The 26,770-nt window shown below is 38.9% G+C and overlaps 1 long non-coding RNA gene and 1 pseudogene across 6 annotated transcripts in view; one reads left to right on the top strand and one right to left on the bottom strand.

The window, feature by feature from the left end:
• The window catches only part of LOC101716130 (uncharacterized), a 72,080-nt gene that overhangs the window by 19,903 nt on the left and 25,407 nt on the right, over positions 1-26,770 (bottom strand). The window contains exons 4-5 of one of the 6 annotated variants that reach the window (XR_002389685.2): positions 25,215-25,375; positions 10,494-11,850 (exon numbers count right to left, since the gene is read on the bottom strand). The exons of 1 other annotated variant lie outside the window; for it this stretch is intronic. This is a non-coding gene — a long non-coding RNA (uncharacterized LOC101716130). Of the gene's footprint in view, positions 1-10,493; positions 11,851-11,878; positions 23,007-25,214; positions 25,376-26,770 lie in introns of those variants that run through there. 4 more of the 6 variants (XR_015444105.1, XR_015444106.1, XR_015444107.1 and 1 more) reach the window with 4 other exon arrangements.
• Positions 23,127-24,950, top strand: LOC147823262 (glomulin pseudogene; annotated as a pseudogene).

The following is a 26,770-nucleotide window of genomic DNA, read 5'->3' as shown; positions in this document are numbered from 1 at the left end:
AAATAGGGAGGACTGGAGGGGTTGTAGGGAGGGCTGGGCAAGGGTGAAAAATAAGAACAAAGAGAGACTATGTAAAGGTGCAAATTTCCAACGATGAATGTCATTATATTGTATACCTAAAATGTACCAATGATTAGAATGAATAATCGATAACGTAAAATAGGAAGAAAAGGTCCAAAGGGGTAGGGGTAGTGGGAGGGGCAGGGGAAAGGAAAGAAGGGAAAGGAAAAATTATGGGAAATGGAAAAAATGGAACTAAAGTGTTTGCCAATAGGGAAGGGTGGAGGGGGTGAAGGGAGGGCTAGGAATGGGGAAAAAATAAGAACTAAGATGCATTATGTAAAGGTACAATTCCCAATGAGAAATGTAATTGTGTTTTATACCTAAAATGTACCAATAAAAGAATTTAATACAAAAAAATGGCATTTTTTTCTTAGCCAAAAATTAGAGAAAAAAAAATATCCAACGCACAAAGATAAAGGAGGAAAGGTTAATTTAGCTCCCTGTTTGTAGTGGTTTCAGTTCGTAATGGGCTGGCTCCAAGTCAGGATAGCACAGAAGACAGGCATCACAGAGGAGAAACAGTTCATGGTGAGCAGAAGACAGCAGCACAACAAGGAGGGATCATGGCTCTTTCTATCCCTTCTATCTTATCCAGGCTACTTAGGGCAGGTAGCACTCACACCCTTAATCCTAATGTCCTTAATCCTACCATGTTGCATCATGAATCAATCCCAGTGTGACATACTCTAGATCCACCCACCTCTGAAAAAGCCTCACCTATTACTGCATGAGGATTGGGGGACATCTAGACACAAATCACAACAGGTATATATACATAATTTTTAAAATAACACATCAGTGCTAGAAAATAGGAACTCCTGAAAGATTTAGGGAAAATGGGAATTGCATGGAAAGAAGAAAAATTAGAGATTTTAGAAAAGAACATTTTGATTGTTGACATTTTCTGCCTGATGACTCCTAGCTATTTATAAGAAGTTTTGATAGAGGAAATTAACTGTATTCAGCCCTGTGTTGTAAGCAATAAGCATCTTCCAAATTAGTAGTTTAAAAACCACAGACAATAGCACTGTAAAGAAGAAGATAAATCTTATTAGAGTAGAATCACTAGTAAAGTTTTGCATTTGGAAAGGAGTGTGGCAATTCTGACAAGATAAGGCAAGTCTGACCAATGTGCTAGCCCAACTGGAAAAAGGATGTTGCTTACATAGCGCTAGCAAAGCACTCCTTTCTAGTAATGAAAAAATACTATGAGGTTCTATGTGGTTCAAACAAAGTTGAAGCTGTGACAAATGCCAACACTATGTTAGTAGACTTGACAGGACACTCTGACTCTTTCATATAGTTTACAGCCTCTAGGCTTTTGAAGTCTTAGCTGGAAATATTAGAAACAGAATTCCTCTTGGTGTTTTGAAGTTTGTCTACTAAAATCACAAAGGGATTTTATACTAAAAACAAAAGGTTGAATTTGATCCTATAAAACAAATTAGTGTATAATGAAATGATTTAAAATAATCTAGTAGGTATATTCATTACCTGCCCATAATATTTGGCATGATTACAATAAAACTCCATTAAACATGAAATGGTCAGGATTCATAATTATCTGATTCCTTAATGAAGAACAATAGGCCATTCAGTTGGCTGAGAAACAACAGTTCCTTTGAGTCACAGATTAACTCAATATTAGTATATTGTGGTTTTAGTGTATTTAATATTTCAAGACAGTGGGAAGCATGTCAGGTTTGAGAAAGGAAATCTGAATTCTAACTCTAGATTTATTATTATGTATCTTGTGACTTTGGATAAATCTGTTAACTTCTCTGAGCTTCAGTTTCCTTAACTGTAACATGAAGGGACTGGACTGAAATATTCTCAATGATTTTTTTTCTACCACTAAAGTACTGTGGCTCCACTTTCCTTTTTTTCCCCTTAGGCTCTTTTTGATACCCATACCTCCCCCCTCTATTCCAGGCTTCAAGGCTCCTCCTGCTGCCTCTACTTCCACTACTGTTCAGGGTTATTCCCTGTGACATCTGTCCATTTTAGGCAACAGTGGCCATCCTAAGGATACCAATGGAAACTTCATCTTATTTGTATCATTTCCTCACAACCATTCCTCTTAGGTGTGGCCTTCCCTGAATAACAGTTGCTTCACCTAAAGGAGTGAAATGATGCTGACATGGGCATCTCTCAAATGGCTGTAGTTCTTTTTTCCCCTCTGAGACAGAGTCTCACTGTGTACCTGAGGCTAGCCTCAAATTTGAAACTCTCTTGCCTCAGCCTCCTGAGTGCAGAGATTTCAGGCATGTGCCACCATCCCCGGCCTGTGACTATAGCTCTTTAAAATCCCAAGGTCAAGGAGCAGGGAGGGAGGCAAGAGATAGGCGGCAAAAAAAGAAGTTGTGCTATGTACATGGACCAACTCCCCACGATGAATGTAATCATGTACTGCAAACATAGGCTAATAAAAATAAAAAGTAAACACATTAAATCCTGAAGTCAGTGCATATTTATGCACTTGTATGTTGTTGATATTACAGACATTGAGATTGCATCTTTCCTTTTAAGACACTTAATTGAGAAATGTCTCCAGCATATATCCTAAAACCTGATTTGTCATTTTAACCAAAACATTATCTCTCACCTATCAGTATCTTGGCTCATATTTTGTCATGCCATGGCAGAAATAGTGAGTCTAAGGAAAAGCCAAGGAAAGGAAATTCTGTGTCGTCTCACTTGGTGCTCCACCTCCCCACCCCCACCCTTATGTCTAGACATTGCAGCAGGCTTCACAGTTACCACCCTTTTTTCCACATTTCATTAATAATTGTACAAGTCAAACAATAGCTAATCTGGCAATTATGTGCAAGTTAAACACTGGAACATGTTACCCTCCATTGCCTGCCAAATCACACTAAAATTTGGATCAATGAAGGTGCTGAAAGATTTTTTCAAAAGTTTGTCCTGTCTTTCTCCCTGCTTTTGGGGGGCAGACTTCTAAAAGGGACTGGAGTTGTTTAAAAAGCAAGTCACCAATAACAGTATGAAGCCTGCTTCCTTATGCTGCTATTTTTCACAGTTAACTGAAATCCAGAGTTTGGTGGTGGGGGGAGAAAAAGGAGAGTGAGGTGGAGTATACCCACACCCTGACATCATTGCATCAGGCTGGAAAAATGAATACCACACCCCAGACAGCCAGATTTCTGGGGTCATATAATCATGCTCTGTACACCTGTGCTATGAGGGCAATGCAGCTGCAAAGGCAAATGCTGTGGGACTACAAAGCTAGTGTTTCTGTTCCCCCCTAGGTTGAGCTGCTTCCAAATGTCCAAGATTAGCTCGAAAATTTTTTGAAAAGTGAAGTAAAGCAAAAGCAAGAATGGATCTGCAGTATGTTCTTCCAGATTCAGCATCAGGGCTGCAGCTTCTCTTCCATGCTGCTTCAACCTGTGCTTGGGCTTCCATCTGCCCGCAGGATCTCAGTTTCCCCTAGCCATAAGAACATAGATAGATCTGTAATTCTAAAACTAACAGACCCCTTTTCCTCCCTGTGGCTTCTTCAGATGCCCTGAGCGTGGGGTGAGCTGTGTCATTGAGGGTCTCTGACAGCCTCCAGAAGTGCCTTCAGAATTCAGAATCAGTCCCTAAAAATAGCGCCAACTCTGTCCACACCTCTTCCTCCTAGGTTTCCTCACTTCTAGTATTCCTAAGAGATATTACTAAGAGGTGAGAACATGACTACTCATGGGAAGCACAACATCAATCATCCCTTCATTACAGATTTCCATGGAAATCCAGGAGAAGAAACAGAGGAAGTTGAAGGACTGCTTTAGGCTTATAGTCTGATTGTCATGAAAGTTCAGTCAGGGGTCTATACTAGACGTCAATTGCCTGAAATGACAACTCCTTGCCTGCACACTTGATTGAGATTTGGATCTGGATTGGAAACAAGAGGTAATATATCAATCTCGTGGCGTGCTGGGCTCTAATTGCAGGAGACGTGCCTGGATGCTGATCTTCTTGCATTTCAAGGACATAATTCATTGGTAGATTCTTTGAGAGATTTCATCTGCCTCCCTGGTAGAGGCAAAGACCCAGTATTTGAGTAGGAATCCTGAGGCAGTGTGAAGTCACTGTTGATGGTCCTAAACTTACTTTGGAAGTCTCCAGAAAGATCTGTCTATGCCTGCTTTCTAGGGCACATAGAGGAGAATGTAAGGTTGGCCTGGAGACTCTGAAAGCAATTATCAGCAGAGCCCCATTCCCTCTTGGAATCTACTTCAGTTTTTGTACTCATTCAGGGCTAGCATAGATGACTAAGTAGGTTTCCTTTTATTGCTCAGTATTCCCTTTTAAAGTCTACATCCCCCATCTTGGTCTTTCTCTTTTTTTTCTCCCTTAGTACACTCATGTGGTACCTGAATGGTCCAGAGAATTCCACCCCTGTGGCTCAGCTAGATGAACTCTGGTAGCTGCCAGCCACTATTACCTCTCACTTGGATTCTCAGTAATTTCTGGTCTTGAACCACCTACAATCTATTTTCTATTCTAAAATGCAAATCTAATCAGACTGTAGTATTCCCTAAAACCTTTCCTTGGCTTTCTATGTTCATCGGGTTAGACCCCATACTTCTTTCCATGGTGTGCATGCCATTTAAAATCTGGCCTATGCTTATCTCTCCAGCCTCATCTCATACCATGTACATGTCAATCAATATTCCATACATGCCAGGCAGGTTGGTACACACTTGTAATTCCAGGAGTTGGGAGGCTAAGGCAGGAAGATCATCGTGAGTTCGAGGCCAGCCTGAACTACATAGCCAAATTCTGTCTCAAGAAAACAAAACCTCTCTAAAGAACTTTCTTCAGTTCTTGTACCATGACTTCTAGTCTTCCTGTCCAATATTCCCTTTCCTAGAATAATCTTTGCTTTCTTCTTTGCCGAGGCCATCTCTGGCATGGATCACCCCCCTCATCTTTCTTCTCCATGGAGTTTCCCTAATTGCTGTCGGATGATTTATATTCCTTTATAGCCACCTGTGTGTCCTTAATCACCCCTCCTTCTCACTGCTTGGTTGGTTGTCTCTGTCCCACACTAAACAGAAAGCTTCACAGGTATAGGAAATGTTTTTGTTTTGCCTGTTACCAGTCACTCTAGGCACCTGGACAAATTTGTACAGTCACACCTAGCAGATTTAGCTGAAAATCACCATCACCCTTGGCCTGATGTATCTTGAAAAATAATAAAACCTAATAATTCTACTTTAGGGTCTACAGCATTACTCTCTTTAACAGATCCTGAAAAGCAAGCAAATGAGCTCCATCTTAACATACCAATGCTCAGGGCAAAAGCCCTACCTAGCATTATTTTCTATTCTTTTTGTTGTTGTTGTTGTTTATTTGTTTGTTTGGTACTGGGGATCGAACTCGGGTCCTTGTGCTTGCGAGGCAGGTGGCAGAACCACTGAGCTAAATCCCCAGCTATTTTCTATTCTTTTAATGGCTATTTCTGTTGGCAGTAGAAAAGGCCTCATGTTAGTTGCTGAAGAGACAAAGATGAAGAAAACATGATCTTAGTACCTGAAGATCTCCAAGTCCAACAACTCTAGACAGAAACAACTTCAACATGTGAGAAGTCTTGTAATGGAAATATGAACAAAATGTTTTGGAGGCAGAGAAGAACATTTACCGGCCTGACTTGAGCAATTGGGGAAGGGCATCACAGCAAGTCCCTCTTGTCTCTCTGCAAGCTCCACTTGTCCTTTGAGACTAACTTAGCAGCTACTTTCTTCTTGTCTTCTCTTTACCCCTTTCTGTGGCTCTCTCAGCCCTACACAGAACAAATTCAGCCAGATTCGCACAGCATGCATATTTTATAATGCCTATCAAGTTCCTTAAGTCTGAGAAATTTCTGCAAGTTAGGCAAAGTGGGAGTTGGGCCCATCAAATGCCGTATACATGTGGGCAAAGGAGTCTCCAGAGACAAAACTCAATCCTAGACACAAAGAGCTTGAGCCAGTGAGAAACCATGGTCATTGAGCAGGAGAGGCAACCCAAGGGCTAAAGGGTAAGAAGCAATTCTATTCAGAGCTTGATGGCTGTCACTCAGTTTTCTTACTTCTAAACTTCCAGTGGAACACAGCTTTGTGAGGGGAAGGGTGATAGATGGAAGCCAAAAGAGGTGTTTTGCTAAGAAACTTTAAAGGATTCGGATATCACCTGTGTACTGTGGAAGCCATCTAATTGCTTGACACACAAAGAGGAGCCAGGCATCCTCTCCTTTCCTTCACTGCAGACCACAGCTCTGGTGCTACAGAGGCTTCAATGAACCTGACCCAGCCCCTGGCCCAGCAGCAGGAACACCCAGCAAAGACGTCAGTGCCACAGGTAGAAAGATATGCAGCCACCAGGACAAGATAGCTCCCTGGGGAAGTGCTTGCCAAATTGTGGGACATGGTGCATAGTGGATCATGAAATTAATTCAGTGGCTCAGGGACAGCTGTTTTTAACTAGACTGATAGAATTTAAAACTTAGAGTTGTTTATAAGTAGTTTTATGTAAGTAAGCATATGTGTATATGAAAATATGTGTGCATGTGTATGAGTATGTGTAAAATATATGTTATGTAAAATGTATCTTTTCCTGTCAAAATCACAAAGGGATTGCTTGTGGTGCAGAAGTAGTACCTGGTAGAGATGGTAGTTATTCTGTATTTAAGTTAGTAAAGATTCCCGGTTGTAACCAAGTAGTTCAAAGAGCTAGTAGTGCCATCCATTATAGTATACACTAGTGCACATGACTTTTAAAATTAATATTAGCTAAAAGTAAATATTTTATTTCTGATTAGTACCAACTACTTTTCAAATACTCGAAAGAAACATGTTGACTAAAAGTTTCTGCACTAGACTGAACAGATTTACAACATTTTCAACATCTCAGAAAGTTCGATTGGACAGCACTAGGCTAGAAGTTCTACATCAGCAGGAGGGGTAAGAGTTCATAAAATACGTGTGTTTGCTGTTATTCTAGCTTCTGCCTATACCCACAGACAGATGGGACCCGGGAAACCTAGAGACATGCTACACTATTTTCCCACTATCTATTCCCAGCCTGTGCAACTAGATGTGATATTCTTAAAGGTGGATTCTGTGTCTAACTCATCCTCATCTACAAGAAAAAATAGAAAATTTGGTGGACCAACAACACAGGAGAGTAGGAGTGAAGAGTCCAGTTTTAGATATGATAAGTTTGAAGACTATAAGAGCTATCCAGGAAGAGGTGTCCCCAGATCACTGGTTCTGAACCCCCTAGTCATGGGTCAAAAGCCATCTGTAGAGTTTCAATAACATACAGATGCTCAGGCCTTGTTCTAAATCAAATGGACTAGAATTCCTGAGAATGAGGTCTATATATCTATGTATTTTTAAAGTTCTACAGGTGGTCATAAAGTGTGGTCAAAGTTGATTTCATTATTGACCTCAAGTAGCAAAAATATAAATACAGAGCTTGAGAAAGAGGTTAACCTGAAATTTAGATCAAGAAGTTATGAACATGTAAATTTTAGTTGAAACAAGAATGGATAAGTTGGAAATTGAAGAGTAAGAAAAGAGAGCCAAGCATAAAACCTAAGATAGAAAAAAGCAAAACCAATAAAGGAGCCTAAGAAGTACAGGGTCAGGGAACCAAGAAGGAACACGTAAGTGCTTTTAAATATAAGAAGAGGATACTCCAGCTTAAACCAACTTAAACAATCAGGAAACTAATTATTTCACACAACAAGAAGTTTACTAGCATGGGCTTCAGGCTCAGTACATCAAGGCTCCAACTTTACTTTGCTGTAATTTATCCAGGATGTTTTTGGCTTTTTCCTCAGATTGGGGGTGGAGATGGGATAGTTACAGAAGTTAGTGAAATAATCATTCACTTTCTAGGGAAATAAAACCACCATGGTTGGCTCAGACTAATTATATTTGGGTTTGAATGAATGTTGAGGTATCAGGCGCAGTAACCATGACAGAAAGAAAGCAGATATAATAGATGTCAGAGAATCCAGAAGCAAAAATAGTGTAGCCAGCAAAGTCAAGTGCTGTACTGAAGTGAGCATGCATCCTTCGCACATAGAATTGAATTATTTTTAATAAAACATATTGGTTAGTGATTTATCATGATTAATCAACCTTATCCAGCTAGAACCACAGTATATATTAGCTCAAAATTCTAGCAGGTCAATCAAAGTAAAGAGATAAAAAAGAGGATCATAGTTAAAAAAAAAAGGAAGAATAAAAAATGAAGGGAAAGCCAAAGAGTAAGGAGAAATGAAAAATTTTTGAGTTGCCACTAACAACACAAAAGACATCTCACCATTATACCCAGCCAAGAATAAAAAGTTAACGAGAGAATACATATTCCAAAGATTCAGATTTAACTTGTGACTTATGGTAAATTTAAAGAACTTCAATGTCTTGTTTTACTTAGTGTTGTCAAGACATCCCCATAGCCTCGAAAACTTTGGCAAAGCAATTTTTGGCCAGCGGAGAAGCCATCTCTCGGAGGCTTCAGTTGGCCATTACCCACTATGTGGATCAGTTCCTTGATGTTATTCTCAGAACAAATTTTCCAACAGATGCTAAGTTAATGAAAACATGCTAAAAATTGTAAGATAATTTATTTTCCATCTGTTTTCACCTGTACTCAATTGAGAATACCAGATCATAGGCCAGGCAACATATGACAGAAGCCAAGGGCTGCTCCACCCATATTTTATAAAGTGCCCATGGTGCCAATTTTAACATTACAGTTGTAAATAACAAGACCCTAGAGTCACAGGGTGTGATCTCATTCTGCGACATACGTCCTAAGCTTAAAGAAGACCAGTATGTTGTTATAGATGTTGCTGAGCTCACCAAAGCTCATGTGGCCCAGCCTCATTTCCTCTTGGGGCTCTTCTGTACATTCTTGCCTCCATTCTACATCTGGAAATTCCACAAGCTGTTTCCCAGGGACCAAAATATAAGAAACATATATAGGAGGTCCAGTAAGAAGTAGGGGAGCCACATCATCTCTACTAGCATAGTGTGATAAGTTCATTTTTGTGTTATTCAGTGGGAAATTTAATAGCAAAGTGCTATATTTTGGATCTTGAATGTTCCCCAAAGATGTTAAGGGTTGCTCCCTAGTCTGTGGCACTATTAGGAGGTGGTGGAACCTTTTAAGGCAGTGGTGGCGAGCCTATGGCATGTGTGCCACAGCAGGCTGTTTGTATCATTGAAAGCTCTAAAAGGTTCACCATCACTGCTTTAGGAGTTGAGATCTAGTGGAAGAGATCTAGTTAGTTCTTTGGGGATTTATCCTTGAAGGAGATATTGAGACCCTAGTTCCTTCCTGTTTTGTTTGTTTGTTGCTTCCTGGTTGCCACAAGGTGAGCAGCCCCCCTGCCCCACCACTGTGCATTCCTGCAAGGATGTGCTACCTCATCACAGGCCCAAAGGTAACAGGGCCAAAGGATCACAGAATGAAGCCTCTGAAACTATGAGCCAAAAGAAATCTTTCCTCTTGTGATTATTTTAGGCATTTTGTAACAGTAACAGAAAACTGACTAACACAAAACATACTGGAAATGTCAACTGAAAACTGTACTTAAAATTAGTCAACAGCTTCCCATGGCCTTTGAAATAAAGATCAAATTCCTAGCATGGCTTATGAGGCTTTCCAGGGTCTTCCAGCCCCTCCACCAACCTCCATGCTGCCCTTGACTTCTCACTGTCCTCTGGTTCCTGGTCAGAGGAGGCCCTGTCCTCTGTCTGGAATCCTCTCTACCTCACATCTGGTCTTCACCTACTTTATTCTTAATAATCGTCAAGAGCTCAACTCAAACATCATCTCCTCCATTGAAGGCTTCCTTCCCTTCCTAGATTACATTAGGATCCTCCATTATACCTTTTCTTACGGTTCACATTTTTCTCTTCAAACATCTACTCAATTGTCTAATTAGTACTTTATATTTTTCTAGAACACTCTTAACTGTTCTAGAAAATGAGCATGGTGACAGGCTTGTCCTATTCACTATCCTCAGCATGCAGATGAGTGCCTGGTGTGTAGTAACTCAGTAAATATCTTACTAAGAGAATTATTGCCAGAATGATTGCTATCCTTATCTCCATTTGAGCTAAAGTGGGGCAATTCTGAATTCTGATCTGTCAAATACTATACAGCTCAAAAGATTTCTCTTCAGTTTCTTTTTTTTGGTACCAGGGATGGAACTCAGGACCTTGCACTTGCGAGGCAGGTGGTGGAACCACTGAGCTAAATCCCTGGCCCAAAAGTTTTCTCTTCTATTAGTTAAATTCGGGGAAACTAAAAAGAATTAAGATATATTACATGCATGTGCCAACTCCCCATGATGAATGTGACCATTATGTAATGTACCATTATGTATTATGTATTTTATTATTGTAATAAAATATTTGAAAAATGAGATATAATTTGCATATAATACAATTGACCCATTTGTAACATACAATTCAATGATTTTAGTATGTTCACAATTATACAACTGCTGCCACAATGAATTTTAGAAAATTTTCATCACCTCAAAAGGAAAATTCCGTACCATTAACAATCACCCCCCATTTTCTCCCAAACCTAGACAAACATTAATCTACTTTCTATTTCTGTAGATTTGTATGTTTTAGATATTTTACTCATAGTGTTTCAAGACTGTGGCATGCATCCTCACTTCCTTTCATTTTATTGCCAAATAATATTCCATTCCATGGATATACAATACTTTATCAGTTGATGGACATTCGGGTTGTTTCTACCTTTTAGCAATTATAAATAATGCTGTTATTCATACATTGATGTACAAGTTTATATGCACACATGTTTTTAATTCTCATGGTATATGGATAAGAGTGAAATTTCTAGGTCTTACGGTGACTATATATAACAATTGAAAAACTGCCAAACCAATTTTTTCAAAGTCGCTGCATTATGTTATATTCCCACCAAGTCTGTATGAGGTTTCCAATTTCTCCACATCCTTACCAGTACTTGTTATGATCTGACTTTTTGATTATAGCCATCCTAGTAGGTATGAAATGGCATCTCAGAGTTTTCATTTGCATTTCCTTGGTAACTAATATTGGGCAACTTTTCATATGCTTAGTGACTGTATATCTTCTCTGGAAAGATGTCTCTTCAAATCCTTGCCCCATTTTCCAGTTCAGTTTGTTTAGATTGTCATCTCTATACATTCTACTATGAACCCCTGGCCATGCGTGATCTATTTGGAGTTAATTTTTATATGTGGTATGAAGAAGAGCTCCAACTTCATTCTTTTGCATGTGAGTATCCAGGCATCTCATCCTATTTGCTGAAAAATGTCTTCCACTCATTGAGTTATTGTTACCTGTTGTAGTCAGGGTTTTTAAGGGAAATAGATTTAATACAGGACACATAATGTATAGGATTGTTTTATTATATTTACCCAAAAAGTCAAATACAGAGGAGTGCAAGAGATTAACCATACGCTAGAGACCCAAAGAATTCAGCCAAGGGCCTGGATCCCAAGGCAATGTCCCACACGAGTCCAACTAAAGGCCTAGAGCCTTCCACAATGCTTGTCCAGATTGAGGATCTGCACCTGGAAGACCCAAATGCCAGTGGTGGAAGCCAGAACACCTGCACCACTGGGGTGAAGGATTTGTGCTACGAGACTGAGGGATCTATGCTGGATCCAGGAAGTGATGCTCACGGTGAAGATCAGAGCTCCCCTGATGAAAACAGCCGCCATTCCCAGTGACAGCGAGGCTCCAAGCTCCTCCTCTGATGAGAACAGACAAGTTCGCATCAGAAAACCATCCACAGTAAGCTTCTCCTAGAAAACTCAACAGCCTACACAATCTTCTCCAGTTCTCTTTTTATGGCGTTGGCAACAATCCTCAGGTGGGTCTTCCACACCCAAACCAGGCTGATTCATTTCAGCTGGGCATTCCAAGCTGACCATTAGTTAATCCACCACATTACCCTTGTCAAAAGTCAATTAACCGTACATGTGATTTGTTTCTGGACTCTCAGCTTTATTCCATTGCTCTATATGTCTGTTCTTATATCAATATCATACTGTCTTGATTGCTATAATTTTGAGGTAAGTTTTGAAATTGGGAAGTTGGAGGCTCCAATTTTGTTTTTCTTTTTCTAGATTGTTTTGGCTATTATGGGTCCCTTGAATTTCCAAGTGAGTTTTAGGGTCAGCTCATCTATTTCTACAAAGAAGCTAGCTGGGATTTTGAAAGGGATTACACTGAATCTATAGATCACTTTGTGAATTATTACCATCTTAACAATATTAATTCTATGGCCCATGAACATGGAACATCTTTCCATTTATTTAAGGCTTGTTATGGTTTAGATCTAGAATCTCCCCTAAAAGGCTCATGTGTACAAGTTTTGGAAGGTGATTGGATTATGGGAATAATATATAATCAACCAATGAGTTCAGAGCTGTATGTGCTGTTAGGAGATCAGGTCTCATCAGAAGAGGTAGGTTTCTTGGGCATGACCTGGAAGGGTACATCTCTCTCCCCAGCTCCTCCTTTCTCTCTACTTCCTTGCTGCCAGGGGTTGAGTACCTTTTTCTCTGCCAGGCCTCTCTGCGATCTTGTTTCTGCCTTGGAGCCAGCCAACCATGGACTAAAACTGTGAACCAAAGTAAACCTTTCCTCCTTTAAATTGAGAGTGTCTGGTATCATGTTTCAGTGATAGGCAAGCAACTAAGAGAGGGCTGCTTTAATTTATTTCAATAATATTTGGTAGTTTTCAGAGTATATATTTTATACTCCTTTTCTTGAATTTATTTCTCCTAAGTATGTTATTGTTTTTATGCTATTATAAATGGAATTTTTTTTAATCTCATTTTGGGTTGTTAGTTACAAGTGTATAGGAACAAAATTAACTTTTGTACATTGATCTTGTATCCTACAACCTTGCTGTTCAAACATTTAAAGTTGTCACAACCTGGAATCTGAAGTATCAATTCTGTTTCATCTATTGAATCATATCTGAGTTGAAATTTTACTGTCATTCGATGTCCCTCTATAGATGAAGGTCTTGTTTTATTTTATTTTTTGTGATGCAGGGGATGGAATCCAGGGCCTTGTGCATGCTAGGCAATGCCCTACCACTTAGTCACACCCCCAGCCCCTTAAACTAATGTATTCAAAGGAAAATTTGGCTGAATATAAAATGTGCAGGCCACATTTTATTTTGCTAAGAATGCTGAAAATATTGCTCCATTTCCTTCTGGGCTAAATATGGCTACAAAGAATTAAAACATCCACCTGTTTTACTCTGTTGTGGTTGTCTTGTTTCTTTCTGCCTGGATGCTTGATTGAAATTCAATTAATTAATAGTTCTGTATCTTCTTCCTAGAGTAGAGGAATGTCCTTTGGATCCACAAGACAGTTATCAATCTCAGTAAATGTAATATTGGCAGTACTTTAATCTATTATGCATATTCCAATTTTGTCAACTGACCCAATAGTGTTCTTTATAGCATTTTTCTCTGTAATGCAGGATTTTCTAGAGGTTTATATATTACATTAAGTTGTCATGTGTCATGTTCTTTAGTTCCCTTTAATATAAATCTTTTCCCTCAGCGTTTGTTTCTTATGACACTGACATCTTTAAAAGAATACCAACCTTTTGCTTTTAAAAATAGAATGTTCTTTACATCCAGGTGTATATTCCCAGCCAGAATACAATATGTTTTTTGTATCTTTCTCAGGATTTCACATCCATCTGATGTCTCTCTGACCCTCATGTGTGATGTTAATTTAAATCCCCTAGTTGAGATGCAACCCAATTTTATTTAGTTACTAATATTCTATAATTTTAACATTTTTCTCTATGTAGCCTCAAGCTTTTCTGTCATTAATTTGATATTGCATCTGTTATTCATGCTTTTTGCTGTTTCTAATTAATTTATTCAACCTCTAACAGTATTATTCTGGTCCTCAATTTGTTGGCTTAACTCAGACATCTCCCTTTTTAGACACATGAGTTGTTTCAGCATTCCATCTTAGGTTTTCTGTCTGACTTTTATTTTCTTGATCTCAATGTTCGCAGCTGTCTGAACCTGTTATGGTTAGCATCCAAAATGTCCTCCAAAAGGCTCATTTTGTTGAAGACTTCATTGCTCATGGACTTTGGGGAAGTGATTGGGTCATGAGGGCTCTAATGTGCTCAGTGAAGCAATCCACTGATGATGAGATTATGACATGATCATGAGAGATCTTAATGTGATGGCCTTATTGAGAAGTCATGGAACCAGGAGGTGGGCTTAGTTGAGGGGAGTGGATCGTGTTGGCACAACCTTGGAGACTGTATCTGGTGCCTACCCCCTTCCTCTTGGGCTCATTACCCCTCTCTCTCTGATGGTTGCCATAAGCTGAGCAGCCCCTTCCACCACTTGCTCCCAGTGCTGTAATGTTTCTGTCTCAGGACAAACCTAAAAGCGATGGAGCCATGGGCTGAAACCATGAGCCAAAATAAACCTTTTCTCCTCTAAGTTGTTTTTCTCAGCATTTTGACACAGTGATAAACAGGAATATAAGACCTTTTGTTATTTTTGACATGCTATAGATGAATTCTGGATCCTCTTCTACCTAAAATTTATTTATCCTTTTCTTAGAGCTTGAGCTTGAGTCTAAATAAGGTTCTACAAACTTTTCTATACCGTCATGATAAGATCATAGGGGTAGAAGTAGAGAGTTCAACTGAAGTTGGGTGTCTGCTTTGTTAGGGACGTGGACTCTTTACAAAATTCCTTCCATGTCCTGCACTAGGAGTTCAGATCTCATACTTAGGGAAAATGCCGATTCCTATACTGTTTCATTTTTAGGCTTGTAATTTATGTTTCCAATTTTATATTAATCCATAATAAATAGTGTACTCAGGATTTAGTTTTTCTCTGATGAAATAATGGGGCTTTTCCTTGGTGTTTCCTGGGGTTGCTTATTTTCCTCATTAATTCACTTCTCTCTAAATTGAGAGTTAATGTTGAGACTTTGATTTTCTTTCCCAGTATGAGACACTGTTTTCTTTCCCAATATGACGTCATGTGACCATAGGTGGAGGAGGGGGTGAAGAGTGAGGGGTGAGCACTGATGTAGTGGTAAATGTTTAACAATTGGCTCTCAAAATTTTTTTTTAAAAGCCCTAAGGGGCTGGGGATTTAGCTCAGTGGTGCCACGCCTGCCTTGCAGGCACAAGGTCCTGAGTTCAATCCCTGGTACTAGAAAAATAAAAATTAAAAATTAAAAAAATTAAAAATAAAAAACCCTAGTATATAAGATATGCCAATAAATACTCCCGACATAGCCATTTTTTTTTTTTTGGTACCAGGGATCAAACTCGGGACCTTGAGCTTGCGAGGCAGGCACCAGCACCACTGAACTAAATCCCTGGCCCCCCAACATAACCAATTTTAAGCTGCCAATGTGACGTTTGTCACTAAATGTGGAATTGGAACCTGCGCAATTATATAGTGTACCTCACCATTATATAGTATTTCCTTCATATGTTATAGTAGATCTCAATAGCCTCAAGAGTTATTAATATTAATGGGTAATATTAAAATCAAGTAAAACATTAGTGATGATTTTTGAGGATTCGCTACCTTTAAGTATAGTTTATTTCATTATAAGTTTATGTAAGCTAATATTTAATAATTGCTGTGTTTATCAATTGGCCTGAAAGATACCTGGCAATTGGACTACTGGTTCTTGAAAACCATTGTGAACTAGCTCCAGCACACCACTGAGCTAGAAGAAGAATCCAAATTATCTATTATCTATTTCTCCCTCTGATTACCATGTTTTTCTTTTCTTTTTTTTTTTAATTTTTCAGCACAAGGTCATACTTCTTTTCTTCTCTGGTTGGAATTGGTAATATTTTGCTATTTTTAAATCCCCTACTCATTGTATTAAAGGAAAGAAATTCTGTGATTGGCTTCATCCCACCATTTTTATCTCAAGATATTATTCCTTCTCTCATTAAAAGTTTCTTTGGATCTTTTTAGGTTTCATGTAGTGTTTAGAACTGAGAAAAAGGCACTATCATCTAAGACAAAAATCATTAAGTCTTCCTCTAAGTTCAAACACTAGCTAGAGATGGAAAAGCAATAAGTTAAGCACTTTAATTGGGGAAAATTAACCAAGAAGCAGTTGTAGAACTATGTGAAGTCTTCAATAGATAATAATAGTCAATGGGAGTAGTGGAGATAATTCTCCTTGAAAGGAAGAATGACATTCTAACATATGGCAATAGCTATCCTCTTACACATTACTTTGAAAAGAAGCTTTGAAAGGCTGGGCAGAAGGTACCTCCAGTATATCTAAGAACATCTGACCTGCTGCAATATACATATATTACTATATATATATATATATATATATGATTCCATTTTGAAAGATTAAGAGTATTTTCCGGATTATTTATCAAATGATTATTGACTCAATCAAATCATAGATTCTAGTCAATATTTCCCATAGTGCAGTTGTTCTCAGCCCTGTTTGGACATTAAAATCACCTGGGGAGCTTTTAAAAACACTGATGCCCAGGATCCCACTCCAAAACAATTCCAATTGAATAGGCCTAGGGTAAATCCCTCTTGTAAGGTAACATTTAGCGTTTTATTAATACTTCAGAGAATCTATTAAAGTAAATATATTAACCTCCTAGGATGGTAAAAAATGGGAAAATCTATAAAGTTCCTGGAAATGTTTAAAGAAGAACAAGCTAATAATTATAGTGCTATTAAAGGTCTTTTTTGTCTGAGCCTCCAAATATTTTATTATTTTTTTTTAAATCTATGCAATGACTTATGGAACAAAATATAAATGTAATCATAACTTGGAACTTTAAAATTGTCCAAGACATCAGCATATCCAGTTATTTGTCAGGCTGAGTAAGCTTTCTACAATAAAATCCCCTGATGTGCTATCATTAACATGGGGGTCAAAATTTATCCTTTATGAGCAACTGTTTCTCAGGAGCACAAATTAAAATCATAAATAAGATTGTAAGGATAGATCTCTAAAATATTTAAATAAATATACTTCTCTCAAGGCCTTGATTACATGGGAATGAATAGACTTATTAGATGCTATAATTATCTACTCACTGAAACAGGATCCCTGAAGATCTCTTTTGCTTTTCAAATTGATTTAATTATTGAACGTATTTTAAAAATATAGATATATTTTCTATATTCATCAGAACTATTTTGGTTGCAAATAAATCCAGTTAAACTAAAGTTAAGGATTGAAAAGAAATGTATTGGGTCAAATAATTGAAAAGTTCATAGACAGACTTCAGGCAAGGCTGGATCTAGGGGCTCAAAAAGAAATTGGTTAGAATTGGTCTTATTGGGCTGGGGATTTAGCTCAGTGGTTCCACCACCTGCCTCGCAAGCACAAGGTTCCAAGTTCAATCCCCGGTACCAAAAAATAAAAGAAAGAAATTGGTCTTGTTCTTTCCATCGTTTTTCTGTCTTCCCTCTAAGTAATCTCAATTCTCAGGCAGCTTATCACTTCATAATAGCAAGATGGCTGGCAGTGGCTCTAGGTTCTTTCACACAACTGTTAATCAACCTCAGCAGAATATTTCTCCATCTCAAGAGCTCCAACAAAATTCATGAAATTGTCTTACTGGTTCAGATTGGCCTGGCTTTGGTCATGTGGCCCTCCTTAAACCAACACCCATATCCATTGGGGTACAGTAGTGTGATTGGAAAGGCTTTTATATGCCATCCTGGGAACTAGGGTGGGATCAATTGCAGTTGAATTGCATGATTGGGGATAGAGGAGAAGGTGGTTACCCAAAGAGAGGTTGGTATCAGATTTGGGAATGGATACTGACAAGGAAAACCAAGTCCACCACAATTTGGGAGAATATTTCAAATTAAACCTTCCTACTTTTCTTTCTTCCAACTTTCCATTTAATCATACTCAGTGATGCTTTATAATATCTTAGAAATTATTTTGCTTTTCAAAATTTAAACATATTATCCTATTTCCCTTTGGTATTGTGAATGAACATCTCCTGATAAGAGTTGGATACTTAAGTAGCAAATGCTGAAGGGATTAGCCTATATGCAGCCATTAGTAAAATTAGGTATATTATCCTTTCATTTGCCTAAGCTCGACCTAGAATTTATTTGGTATGAGAAATACAAGTTTTTTTAAGAATAGGGGAGGGAGATGGTGGGGAGAGGAAGGGGAAGTAAAAATGATTAAGATGTAACACATATATGCACCAGTTCCCCAGGATGAATGTAGTTGCTTTGTATCACAAACATACACTAATAAAAAAGAAACTAAAATAACAAAAGAACAGAGTAACATGGCTGAAGACACTGCTTTTCAAACACTCTTTAGCCACAGAGTCAAAAGGCATTATGTCCAAGTTTCCCTTGAACCCAAAGCAGATGTCTTCAGATTATTTTCAAACTAGGAGGAACTCCCTAAATGAATGAAGGTAGAAATACATACTACCTCAGAAACACCATCAGCTTCCCGAGTTCTGAGGCGGGCTATTACAAGCAAGTCACCAGTATTAAAAGAGTTCACGGTTTGTATTTTGTTAGTCCCAGTCGTTGTGGCAACCAACTGGCTCTACATAAAGCCTGAAGCCAGCAGACATGTAATGGAATACATTCCTCTGAGTGAGTCAAAGCCTTGTTGAAAAGGAAGCAATCACACTGTTATGGAAATAAATTATAAACTCCTATGAACTGCTCAGGATTGAAATAAGCAACATTTTTGGAATCACATTTCTTCCTCCTCCCACATATTTTTGATGATAAATAACTCAGTGGTGCTTTATTTCTGATGGGACTGCCTGTCATATTTTTGAGAGGGAGTATGGCAACACACAGCCTGCCTGCCCACCTCACAAGCTTTCAGTGAGGCTCAGATGAGAAAGCATGTGTGAGGAAACTGTCAAAACTGTAACGGCTGCATGAAATGGCTAATGCTGTTCATTAAATGTCTTTAACATCCAGAAATGGAAGTTCCAGATCTGATTTTAACACACCCCTGAGCCATTAGAGACTACTTCCTATGACACACATACTAATATTTTGCTCAGTCTAAAAGCTCAAGTGATGAAACTCCAGCTATTCCCCTGGGACATCCTACTCCACCTCAGAGCCAGAAAGTTTATGCCAGTAGAATACAGTGTTTAATAGCCTGCACTTTAGAGACAGGCAGACATGGATTCAAATCCCAGCTCTGCTGCTTTGTGGCTGTGAGAACCTGGGCATGTTATTTAAAGGCTTTGTATTTCAGATCCTCATTAGCAAAATGGAGGTAATTGTATCTACTTATAACTGTGAGGAAGATTCAATAGCCACCTCTGGTGTATGGGAAGAGGTAAATAAATGTTAGGTATTATTGTCATTAGCTTTATTCCCTTTGGGCCATGACCATCTTTACTTTCTTGCTAATCCTTATTTCTACTATATTAAATTCTTTTTTTTTCTTGATTTACTCTCTTTCAAATACTGTTTTAATACTTTCTGCTATCTTAATCCCAAATTTTTGCTAACATTTTACTGATTAAAAGAAACCATTAATCAGTTTAGCCTCAAAAAGTAGATTCCACAACAAAGACTGTTAGCATTCCTTGTTCTGAATTGTTCAGTGTTGTTACTAGCATTGCTGGAGTATACTGACCCCAAGTCATCCACCTATTCTTATGAGACCTTGATGGCTTGGGAATGAGAATACTCTTAGTGTCAATGAGAGAATCTATTTCTGGCAAGCCAGATAGTGGGGGTCAGCGGTGATAGCCAACACTTCTCAAAACCCTCACCTGGCAAAGGGCTGGACTTGGACGGCCCCTAAAAGCCAATTGCACAACTTTGGCAGCAAATTTTGTCCACTGTTTATCCATGACTTGGACAACCTGGTTAAATTCCTTCAGGTCAGGCCTACCTGAGCTCTTCATTTGTCGGTCTGAGCAGACCAACTTCTGCTTCTAGGAACATTCCTTTAGAAAGGAGCAGAAACTTCATCTAATTCTCAAATGCTCTTTCCAGTTCCTGAATTGGTGAGGCCCTTGAGCAGATTCTTCTAATAGATTCGGAAGAATAGTGTTTGAAGCTGCAATTTTGCATATGATCAGTTTTTCCCTTGGGAATTAATTTGGAAAAGTTGATATTGTATTTCCCTCTACCTGGCCACATTCGTTTGTTACCGTCTTCTTGGAAGATGACCTTAAAATAGTTTCTGTATCTCTATCCTTCCAGATATTTCATGTATTCTTTTCCAGCATCTTCATTAATTTTAATACCAGGCTGATTTTTCTTTGCTATAAAAAGTTTTTAGAGTCTTTAATAGTTCTTTGATTCCTCCTGAACCTACTTCTCAAGCACAGAGTAAGGCTTAACAAAAGGGAATTTTACAAGCATGCCCTGTTCCTTAACAACAAAAATGGTAAGTAAAACAATCTCTTGGCCTCTTCTTTCACCAGCAAATCTCAATAGTTGGGGTGTAGCGGGGGGTGGGGTGATTACAGTAGTCAATTCCCAGAACAGATTTTTTTCCTCCTTGCTCAAAGACACCTTGAAGACCTCATGTTCAAGCCAGAACTATTTTGGGCAGAAAGGAGAGAGGACGTTTCATACCTTTGTGTCTGGTATAATCCTTCCAAGTAGCACTAGATTTTGTTCTTTGCATTTGCTAATGGTTAAGGTGCTAACTACACTACTCCTACCTTGAGCCTTACCTAAGAGTCTGAACCTAAGACCACTTCCTTTTGGGGTGGGCATCTCTTTAGATAGAACCATGCAATCTCCAATGAAAAATGCTTTTGATTGAAGACGAAATTTTTTTAAAAGATGCCACATACTCCAAAACTACTTTATTCCATCTGACCAACTAGCTTGGTTTCTATTTTGAAAAACATTGATTACACACTACAATAAACTTGCCATTTTCAAAATGCCTCAAACTCTAAGGCAATAATATTTAGTGAGTGATTTATGTGCTATGTGTAAACTAGAGGTACCTCATTTAATTGGAGTGTGGTTTTTAAATTTACAAAGTTAGGAACATTATTTAACACCAATTTCCTCACTAATTGAGCTGTAATTTCATACAGAGAAGAGTTTCCCAACACTATTGGCATTTGGGCCAGATCATTCTTTGTTGGAGATGGGGTGGAGGTTGTTCTTTGTGTTGTGGGATGTTTAGCAGCATCCCTGGTCCCGACCCACTAGATGCCAGTAGAGTTCTCCTTCCAGGTCTGGCAGCCAAACATGTCTCCAGACGTTGCCAAACATCCCAAGGGGGACACAACTACCCCCGGTTGAGATGCACTGGTATCTTTCCTTTGCTTGCTTTTCTGGACTATAAAAATCTTAGAGCTCAGTGAAATAATAGTAACACACCAGGTCCTGGAATGTATTATTTTGATTCTATTATAAAATGTTTTATTTTTCTCACTTGAAATTTTTAGAAAAATAATTCAATTTCCAAATATATTTAAAGATATATAAACATTGGTCCCTGGCAGTCTCGCTTCTCTGCTAACGGGTCGAAAAGAACAGGACTTTTCATGAGATTTTCCGAGAGTTTACAAGGCCCCTCTTTGGCCTAGTTCACTGAGGGCCAGGGTAAAACTACTCATTAGCAAAGTGACTAATCCACAGACCTATTAGTTGAAATAGTCAGAGAAGGGAAAAGAAGTGTAATGTTTCCTGTGTACTGTTTTCTCTTATAAAGGATAACACGAGCAGTCTATTGAGTGACCAAATCCAAGTTGGTTTTACAAATTGGCAAGTTTAGTTGTTGCTATCTAGTATTTATTTGCTTCTGGGCTAATCAGGATTTTCACAGACCCTGAAGGAAAAAGGAAAATGGTGGTGTCCCAAGAGTTCTCTGCTTTAATTAATAACTGCTTGTATTCCCCATTCTTATCTTTCCTCCTCCTCTTGCTCTTTCCCAACTTAGTCTTTCTTGTTATTCTGAAGAGGGACCTAGGAAGAAGGGCCTAAGTCAGGGAGGAGACCAAATGGGACCTGGAGAGCTTTGCACCCTCACAGACCAGCCAGCCATCCTACCCACTCCCTACCCAATACCCACCAACAGGGACTTGGCTGGACACAGATGGCACACTCAGGGTTCATTAATGAGTTTAAGGAAATCTCAAAGGAGAATAAGTAACAACAGGCACCAGTATCAGCCCTAAGCCTAGAAGGGCAAAGAGAGGAGTGATTCCCAGAACTCAGAAGGGTAGCCATGGAGTCAGCCATCTTATGTGAGCTGTTCCTTGCACCACAAAAAACAGCAAGCTATGTTGACCTAGCAAAGAGGGACTTAGAGAATAAATATCCCCACTTCACTCTCCTCTGCCCTCCAGATTACTGCTACTTCCTCATATTGGCCAAACCCAACCAGAAGAGGGAGGGCAAGGCATCCTAGTGATGTGATCAATACAGGAAAGCTGCTCTGGGCATAGAATAGAGTAGAGCAGGACAAAGAATAGATCTGGAAATCAAATGGAAGGTGTTCAGTACACAGCGCAATCCCAGAGAACTGAAGTCCTCAGAGTAAGGAAGAGTGTCATTGGAAGCTAGAAGGAGGAAAGGGGAAGGAGGAGTAAAAAGAATTAAGATACAATTTGTATATACATATACAAATTCCCCACAATGAATGTATTTATTATATATCATGAACTTATACTAATAAAAAAGAAAGAAATGAAAAGAAAATTCTCCCCTGCTAATTCCCCTGTGTCCGTTGAGGTTAGAGACCAGCTGCCTTAAAGCACGGTGTACAAAGTGGGCTGCGAGGTCTGGCTGGTAAGTAGACACTGAGAAGTCCCAGGCATCTCCGCTGGCAGTTGGTGGTGAGCCCTAGAGAGAGCAGCGCTGAGGGTCCGCTAGGCCTCCTGCAGGGAAACGGCCTGATCACCTAGGAGCAGGAATCGGGAGAAAAGGCTAGGAGCAGGAATCGAGAGAAAAGGCTTCCCCTGGATGCAGTTCTCCAGCGCGCTAGGTATTTAGGAATCAAAACTTGGAAAACTAATTAGGAATGGCTGTGGAAGAACTCCAGTCCATAATAAAGAAATGTCAAATCTTAGAAGGGCATGTCTTTAAAGAAGATGATTTTTGCCTTTTTCAGTTAGCAGGCCAAAAATGCATAGAAGGGCACATAGACCAATTAGAAATTATTCAAAGTGAAAATAAGGTCATCATCAAAACCATGGGCCGGAACCTTGTTGGTCCTGTTGTTCAGTCCCTTTTAAGGAATGATAAAGAAAATGATAAAAGAAAAAAATATTTTCTAGTTCTTGATTTACTGGTAAAGTTATGTAATCCAAAGGAATTATTGTTGGGTTTGCTCAAACTGATTGAAGAGCCCTCTGGAAAACAGATATCCCAAATTATTCTTCTTTTACTTCAGCCATCACAAACAGTGATTCAGAAACTTCCTAACAACAAGGCATATTCAGTTGGATTAGCATTATCTACCCTTTGGAGTCAACTGTCTCTTCTTCCTGTTCCTTACTCAAAAGAACAAATACAAGCAGATGACTATGGCCTTTGTCAGTGTTGCAAGGCCTTAACAGAGTTCCGTAAACCTTTTGTGGAAGAAGTCATTGATTAAATAAAGAAAACAAGGAAAATGAAAACAAAAAGTTAAAGGATGAATTACTGAAATTTTGTTTTTAAAGCTTGAAATACCCTTTGGTAACAGCACAATTCCCTGAACAATCTGAAGAAGCAAGAAATGACCCCTTAAGGTGTTTTGCATCTGAAATAATAGGTTTTTTTTTATCAGCAATTGGATACCCTTTTCCAAAAATTATTTTTAATCATGGAAGGAAAAACAGGATATGGAATTACCTTGAATTTGAGGAAGAAGAAGACAAACAATTAGCAGACTCTATGGCCCCTCTGGCATATCTAGTATTTGTTCAGGGCATCAAAATTGATCAGCTGCCAGTGGTTTTAAGCCCTTCATGCATTTTGCAGTTTAATATGGGGCATACTGAAGTCTTTTTGCAAAGAACAGAAGAGTCTGTTTTGTCCAAAGGATTGGAACTACTGAAGAATGGTTTATTGAGAATAGAAGATAACAGTCTACTTTACCAGTACTTTAGAAATCAAGAGTTTCCTTACTGTACCTCAGAGCTTGGTCAAAGAAATGACACTTTGCCCCATTGAGACATTGAGAAAAAAAGATTTAGCCATGCTTCAGTTGTATATTAACAAGTTGGATTCACAAGGCAAATATACATTATTTAGGTGCTTGTTGAATACAAGTAATCACTCAGGTGTGGAGGCCTTTATTATTCAAAATATCAAAAATCAAATTGCTATGTCATTTAAGAAAACACCTAACATGGTTCACAGGACCACAGGTGATTTCTCTTTTAGATTTGGTACTGTTTCTCCCAGAGGGTGTTGAAACAGATTTACTACAAAACTCAGATAGGATTATGACTGCATTAAATTTATTGAGGTATTTGGTTATCAAAGATAATGAAAGTGACAAACTGGATTCTGGACAGAACTTGGAAAGATTGAGAATAATTTCTTAAAGCCTCTTCATACAGGACTTAATATGTCAAAATCACACTATGAAGCAGAAATTAAAAATAGCCAAGAAAATAACCAAGTAGTTCAAAAGTCTAAGGACCTTTGTTCTGTAACAGTAGGTAGAGAAGAGATCCCCAATATGCCTCCTGAAATGCAGCTTAGGTCCTACATTCAGCTCTTTTCACATTTGATTTGATTGAAAGTATTCTAGCTTGAATAGAACTCATTGAAATAAAAACAAAGTCTACCTCTGAAGAAAATGTTGGAATAAAGTAAAAGTTCTACTTCCTAAATAAAAATTAATAAAATACTGTAAAAAAAAAAAAGCATGGTGTACCCTTCAAATGGTTCTGTTGTAGTAGTTAGGGTTTTGGCAAGTGAATATATTTAATACAGGACATATAATTTATAGGATTTTATATTTACCCAAAGTCAAATACAGAGGCGTGCAAGAGATTAGCTACAGGGGGCCAGGGATTTAGCTCAGTGGTTTCACTGCCTGCTGCACAAGCGCAAGGACCCGAGTTCGATCCCCAGTACAAAAAAAAAACAACAAAAAAAGAGATTAGCTACACACCAGAGGCCTAAAGAATCCAGCTGAGGGCCAGCATTCCACAGCAGTGTCCCACACAAGTCCAGCTGAAGGCCTAGAGTCCAAGGCAATGTCCTCCACGAGTCCAGCCAGTGGCCTAGAGCCCACGGCAATGTCTCATGCAAGTCCGCATTGAGGATCTGCACCTGGAAGGTACAAAGGCCAGTGGTGGAAGCCAGAAAATCTATGCCAGTGGGATAAAGGATTTGTGCCACCAGGCTGAGGGATCTACATTGGAGCCAGAAAGTGATGCTCACGGTGAAGATCAGAGCTCCCCTGACGAGAACAGCAGCCATTCCCAGTGACAGTGAGGCCCCAAGATCCTTCTCCAATGAGAACAGCCTAGTTTGCATCAGGAAAACCATCCACAGCAAGCTTCTCCTAGAAAATCAGCAGCCCTCAATCTTCCCCTCCAGTTCTTTTTTTATGGCTATTGGCAACAATCCTCAGGTGGATCTTCCACACCCAGACCACGCTGATTCAGTTCAGCTGAGCATTCCAAGTTGACCATTAGTTAATCCGCCACAGATTCCATCACTGAACCACCCAGAAATAGACCCGTCATCTACAGTCACTATTCCAATCTGGAACTTTTCTACTAACATGACATTTTGGTTTGTGCACAAGTCCACAGGAAAATCACTTGCCCATCTGTTTTCTCCTAACTTTGGTGTTTGCAGTCACTTCAACTCCATGTAATAACTTTGTATAAAGCACTTTTTCCAGTTTTATTGAGATCTTATTCACATATAATAAATATTTCACTTCACAGAGGAGGTCATGAATATTCCCAGATACTTCCAAGAGAAGCTTTGAGAAGTAAGCCTTTTGGAATACAAGTGGGCTGAGTGACACTCAGATTGAGTAGAAGTCAAAGCAAAAATGAACCACATTCACTGCTCTATCCTGCTTCTTAGAAAAGTGTGGGCATCATTAGAACCTGGACAAACTGGGTGTAGGCTTCTGGGATTTTTATTGGTTGGTCTTTGGTTGGGGGGGATTCTTTCTTTTACTTTTTTTCTGACAAGCACACAAAGTTGCACTGCCTTCTAGAAGAGATATTATCTCAAATTAGTAGGTCTATAAAAATAGGAAACCCTGGAGAACAGAGGAATTCCATTTTTTTACACACCCTTAACTCTTCTCTCTCTCCCTCTTTCTTTCTCTCTCTCTCTCTCTCCCCCTCTCTCTCTCCCTCTCCCCCTCCCCCTCCCTCCCACCCTCCCCAGTGCCAGGGATCAAACTCAGGACCTTGTGCTTGCCAGGCAGGCGTGGCACCACTGATCTAAATGCCCTCCCCCTTTATAGAGTATGATTTATAAGCTGATTTGAATATAGCAAACTCACAACCTTGTTAAATAGCAAAATAAGTAAAGCTCACAAAGAAAATGGATATGGGAAACTAATATTGGTATCATCAAAACACAATAAAGATTTAGAGGATTATATGAATTACTCTGCAGTTTACATTTAAATTCACAAAGGTAGTTTGTGATGGTTATGTCTAAATAAGTCATTAATGTCTTTTAATAAGTATTTAT

The sequence above is a fragment of the Heterocephalus glaber genome, unplaced genomic scaffold, assembly GCF_053883595.1.
Source record: "Heterocephalus glaber isolate CG9 unplaced genomic scaffold, H.glaber_assembly_v1.0 deba00001594, whole genome shotgun sequence".
Classification (NCBI taxonomy): domain Eukaryota; kingdom Metazoa; phylum Chordata; class Mammalia; order Rodentia; family Bathyergidae; genus Heterocephalus; species Heterocephalus glaber.
This window is presented reverse-complemented; position numbering and strand designations above follow the sequence as displayed.